The sequence below is a fragment of the Orycteropus afer genome, unplaced genomic scaffold, assembly GCF_000298275.1.
Source record: "Orycteropus afer afer isolate SDZICR_OR568_19922 unplaced genomic scaffold, OryAfe1.0 scaffold00557, whole genome shotgun sequence".
Classification (NCBI taxonomy): Eukaryota; Metazoa; Chordata; class Mammalia; order Tubulidentata; family Orycteropodidae; genus Orycteropus; species Orycteropus afer.
The window spans coordinates 1566748-1573003 of NW_006922144.1; positions in this window are offsets into that span (position 1 = coordinate 1566748).

Sequence of the window (6256 nt, forward strand, 5' to 3'; positions counted from 1 at the left end):
ATTATGGGATGACATCAAGAACATCATCGATGAAGAAAGCATGAGGTCATTAAAAGGACAGGAAAGGAAGAAAAGACCAAAATAGATGTGAGAAGGCACTCTGAAATTTGCCCTTGAATGGAGAATAGCTAAAACAAATAGAAGAGGAGGTTCTGGTAAGATGTAGGAATAGGCAGACAGACTGCACAGACCCTCTTCAAAAAATAAAAGGGAAACCAATTAATACACAAACAGAAGATAATCCTGGAGCCTTGGGCTTTGAAGGGAAGGATATAAAAGTGGACTAAACTCCAACTAATAGAAGAACGTGCATGAAAACACTGAAAAATGAGATATACAGAACTGTGGTCTGTCAACAATCCTGATGCCACAGGCACCTTGGATATTGCTGAGTGGTGTTAGTACATAAGAATTAACCTAAAAATCAACCAGGCTAGCTAGGGGATGCATGGAAGAGTGCACTGATGGTGAATAAAAGGGGAAGCAGCAAAGAGGAAGGCAGGCTGAGCTAAGGATTTTGCCTGTCTCAAGGGAGCAGCCATTTTGAATGTTTACAAACAGTTTGACTATTTTGGATATTTAAAGTGACAGCATTCTTCAAGATTTCAGGGACTTAAGAATATGCTCTACTTGCCAGGAACCAAAAAGACATTGAGGACAGAAATGACTAGAAGATGTGATATTCCCCTTGTTACTCTTAGACTCCACAACTTATTAGTGAATGGAGGTGCAGCTATCACTCACTCCCACAAACACTCTGGGCCAGCAGGAATTCGACCCCAGTCAGTGTGCTTAGACGGAGGGGTGTCCTGCCCCCTCCACCCATATTTCTTTTTTCCTTTTTTTTTTTTTTTAATGTGTTGGTTTTTGTCTTTTTTAAAATATATATATATATTTTTTTTTTCCTTTTTTGGGTCCTTTTTTATTATTATTCTTTATTCTTCCCTTCCCAGGTTCTAGTTTTCAGCTTTTTCTCTCTTCCCTGCTCCTTGTTCCCATTTTTTTTTTCTTTCTTATGATTAACCCCATTCCTTGTTTTTCTTTTTGAATTTCTCCCATTTTTTTCTTCACTATTCTCCTACTCTACCTTTTTTTTTTATTATTATCATCTCTGCAGATATTGTGTTTTATTATTTTTTTTTTCTTTTTTGATGATTGTTCCTATGTGGTTACATGGTTTGTTTTTTGTCCACTTGCTTTTACATTTTTTATTTTTTTTCATTGTTGTTTTTTTCTAACGGAGTGGGGGACAGCAACAATTCCCATGCAACACAGATACACCTGCACCTCCTCCAGCTCCACTTACTTCTCCAACAACTTGCCAATGAAAAACCTGACTCACCCTTAGCTGCTCTTCACAAACACTTAACAGAGATCTAAAAACAATAATATCACAATGTCTTGAGACAGTAGACCACCAAATTCCACACAAAGAAGCAAGATAAAGTGGTAGACACAAGAGAGCAAACCAGAACACATACCTGAGAAAGAAGAAGCATTGGAACTCCCTGAGAAAGAATTCAAAAGAATTGTATTTAGGAATCTTCGAAGGATTGAGAGACAGATCAAAGAAAACACTGACAAAATTACGGAAAACACAGACAAAATCATAGAATAACTTCAGAAGAAAATACAAGAACAGAATGACAAAATAAATTAAAAATTAGAAATGATACTAATCTACAAATAGAGAAGCAGAAGATTAATACTAAATGCTCAGACATAAATAACACACTGAAAGGGCAAAGGAATAAAATTGAATCAATGGAAGAAAGATTTAATGAGATTGATGGCAAATTCCTGAATATATCTTTGGAAAGGGATCAAAAAGAAAAAAAAAAGATCAAAACAAAATGAAGAAAGCCTAAGGTTCATGTGGGATACCATCAAATGGAACAAGCTATATGTCATTGGAATTCCAGAAAAGGAAGAGGAAAAGAAAAGCACTGAGAAAATTGTCCAAGATTTGTTGAAAGAGAACTTTCCTTATATGATGAAAGATGAAAATATATACATTCAGGAATTCCAATGAACCCCAAACAGAATAGACCTCAAAAGAAAATCACCAAGATATATCATCATAAAACTCATTAAAACCAAAGACAAAGAAAAAACCCTAAAAGAAGTATAGGAAAAACAAAAAGTAATTTACAAAAGACAACCAATAAGAATAAGCTCTGAATTCTCAGCAGAAACTATGAAACAAGAATGCAGTGGGACAGTATATATAAAACCCTGAAAGAGAAAAATTTCCAAGAAAAATTTTTCCAAGAAAAATTTCCAGCAAAATTGTCCATAAAATATGATGGTGAAATTAGGAGATTTCCAGATAAGCAGAAATTAAGGGAATATGTTAGAACCAAACCAACTTTACAAGAGATATGAAAGGGAGGACTTAAAACAGAGTATCAATAATACAAACAGCAATGAATTATTAATACACAAGATGGCATAAGCTAGAAACCAATACAGTTAAGGAACTATCCATAGTAAAATAAGCTTACCAGATTCTAAACAGGAAAATAGAGACATCAATTGACAAATAAAGACAACAAAAACCAAAAAAAGGGAAAAAGAGTGTGGTTGCAGAACTTCTAAATGGTGAGGAAGTCAATAGAGTTGCAACATAGAATACACTGTCTAAACTAAATCTCAGAATAATATCAAAGAAAAATGATAAAATTTCACATCACAATAAAAAAGAGGACAAGCACAAATATTCAGCAAATACTAAAACAACAACAGCAAAGGAAATGATAACACAATTCATAAAAATAATATGCCCAGCACATAAAATTTTAAGGAACGAAGACAGCAGAAACACAATGAAGAAGCACATTTTAAAAATGACAGCAACAAATTCATACTTGTTGGTAATTACACTAAACCCCAATGGATTGAATGCATCACTCAAAAGATGGAGAATTGCAGATTGGATTAAAAAACATAACACATCAATATACTGTCTATACAAGACACACATTAGGGACAAAGACAAAATTAGACTAAAAATCTAAGGTTGGAAAAAGATATATCAAGAAAATGGCAACTGTAAAAGAGCAGGAGTGTTAATATTAATTTCTGATCAAACTGACCTTAAGACAAAAACCACCATATGAGACAAGGAAAGATATTATAAAATGATTAATGGATCAATTGAACAAGAAGATATAACCATAAAAATATCTATGGGCCCAGTGAAAATGTCCCCAAATACAGAAATCAGACTTTAAAACAGCTGAAAATGCAAATAGATGACACCACAGTCATAGGGGTAGACCTTAATACACGACTTTCAATCAAAGATAGAACAACTGGATAGAAACTCAACAAAGATGCAGAAGAGCTAAACAATACAATCCACTAAGTTTGCCTTATAGACATCTACAGAACACTTCACCCAACAACAGTAAAATATACATTATTTTCCAGTGTGTATGGAACATTCTCTATGATAGACCATATGCTGTTCATAGAGAAAGCCTTAATTAGTCTAAAAACTTTGAAATACTGCAGAACATCTTCTCAGATAACAATGCGATGAAATTAGAAATCAACAATGTAGGAAGATCAACAGAAAAAGAACAAATGCATGGAAATTCAACAACATCCTTGTCAAAAATGACTGGGTCATGGAAGAAATAAAACAGAAATTAAAAAATTCCTTGAATAAAATGAGAATGAAAACACAACATACTAAAATCTTTGGGACACAGCAAAAGCAGTGATTAGAGGACAATTTATAGCAATAAATGTACACTTCACAAAAGAAAAAGAGCCAAAATTAGCACCTTAACCCAACATCTCCAACAGTTAGAAAAAAAGCAGCAAAAAAAAAAAAGCCTACAGTCACCAGAAGAAAGGCAATAATAAAGATTTGATAGAATCCAGTGAAACAGAAAATAGAAAAACAATAGAGAAAATCACCAAGACTAGAGTTTTTTGTTTTGCTTTGTTTTTTATTTTAATATTAATAAAATTGACAAATCACTGGCAAATTTAACAAAGCAAAAGAGGTAGAGAATACAAATAACACAAATAAGAATCAAGATGGGTGACATCACCACAGAACCAACAGAAATAAAGAGGATAATAATCAGGATACTATGAAGGACTGTACTCTATCAAATTAAAAAATCTAGAAGAAATGGATAGATATCTAGAAACACACCACTTACCTAAACTAACACAGACTGAGGTGGAAAATTTGAACAGATCCACAACAAAAGAAGAAACTGATCAGGTAAAAAAAAATTACAAACAAAAATAAGTCCTGGCCCAGGGGACTTTACTGGTGAATCCTACCAAACATTCAGAGAACACCTGATACCAATCCTAGTCAAGCTGTTCCAAAACATAGAAAATGATGAAATCCTCCCTGATTCATTTTATGAAGGAAGCACAATCTTGATACTAAAACCAGGCAAAGACATCACTCAAAAGAAAAACTACAGACAGATATCCCTCATGAATATATATGCAAAAATCTTAAACAAAATCCTAGCCAATAGATTCCAATAACATATCAAGAAAATGATTCACTATGACCAAGTGGGGTTCATATCAAGCATGCAAGCATGGTTCAACATTGGAAAAACAATCAACGTCATCCAGCACATAAATAAAACAAAGGAAATGAACCACCATCATATCAATCAGTGCAGATAAGGCATTTGATAAAATCCAACACCAATTCCTGATTTTAAAAAATAAAATAACTCTCAGAAAAATTGGAATAGAAGAGACATTCCTCAACATAATAAAGGGCATATATGCAAAAGCAACAGTCAACATTATTCTCAATGGAGAGAAACTGAAACCATTCCCCTTGCAAACAAGAACCAGGTAAGGATGTTCTCTATCACCACTTCTATTCAAAATTGTGTTGGAAGTCCTAGCTAGGGCAACAAAGAAAGAAAGGGAAATCAAAAGCATCTGAATTGGTAAGGAAGAAGTCAAGCTATCCCTATTTGCTGATGATATGATCCCATACCTCCAAAACCCAAGATACTCAGTAAAACTCTACTGGAACCTATTGAAAGATTTAGCATAGTGGCCGGATACAAGATCAACATACAAAAATCTGTTGGATCCCTCCACACCAGCAAAGAGACTGCGGAAAAAGAAATAAGGAAATCAATACTATTTTCAATAATACTACTACTAAAAATTCACTGAAGTAGATCATATCCGACTCATAGCAACCCCTCCTTGGATTTCTGTGGTGGTATCACTATGGAAGTAGATTTTCAACCTTCCAAGGAGTGGCTGGTGGATTTGAACCTTCAGCCTTCTGGTTAGCAGTCAAGTGGCTTAGGCACTACACTACCAGAGTTCCTCCTATCAAGGATATGGACAAACCAATCACTAACTTTCTATGGAAAAGAAAGAGACTTCGGATAACTAAAGCAATATTGAAGAAGAACAAAGTAGAAGGACTCACAACCCCAGATCTCAAAACCTATTATATAGTCAAGTAGTCAAATACCTTTGTATTGGTACAATGACAGACACATAGACCAATTGAATAGAATTGAGAACCCAGAAATAAATCCATTGATTTATGGTCAGCTAATATGTGACAAAGGGCCAAAATCCATTAAATGGGAGATTGTTTGTTTAATAAATGGTGCTGTAAAACTGGATATCCATTTGTAGAAAAATTAAACAAGATCTATACCTCACACTATACACAAAAACTTAAGAAGTGTGGATCAAAAACTTAAGTGTGAAACTTAAAACTATAAAGTTCCTCAAGGAAAAACTAGGGGCAAATTAAAGGGCTACAACAACAACAACAATATATGGCAACAACAATAGACTATCAAACATATTCCAAAATGCACAAACAGCAGAAGATCAACTAAATTAATTGTTGTTGTTGTTGTTAGGTGCCGTGGAGTCGGACTCAAATCATAGCGACCCCTCCTTGGGTTTCTGAGGCAGTATCACTATGGAAGTAGACTGCCCCATCTTCTTTCCGAGGAGTGGCTGGTGGGTTTGAACCGCCAGCCTTCTGGTTAGCAGCCAAATGCCTTAGCCACTATGCTACCAGAGCTCCCAATTAAATGAATGGGACCTTCTAAAAATTAATTTTTGTTGTACTTCCAAATACTTATCCAAAAGAGTCAAAAGATAACCTAAAGATTGGGAAAAAAAAATACTTGGCAATGACATATCTGATAAGGGACTTATCTCTATAATGTATAGAAAACTCCAACTCCTCAACAACAAAAAGACAAATAATCCAATTAAG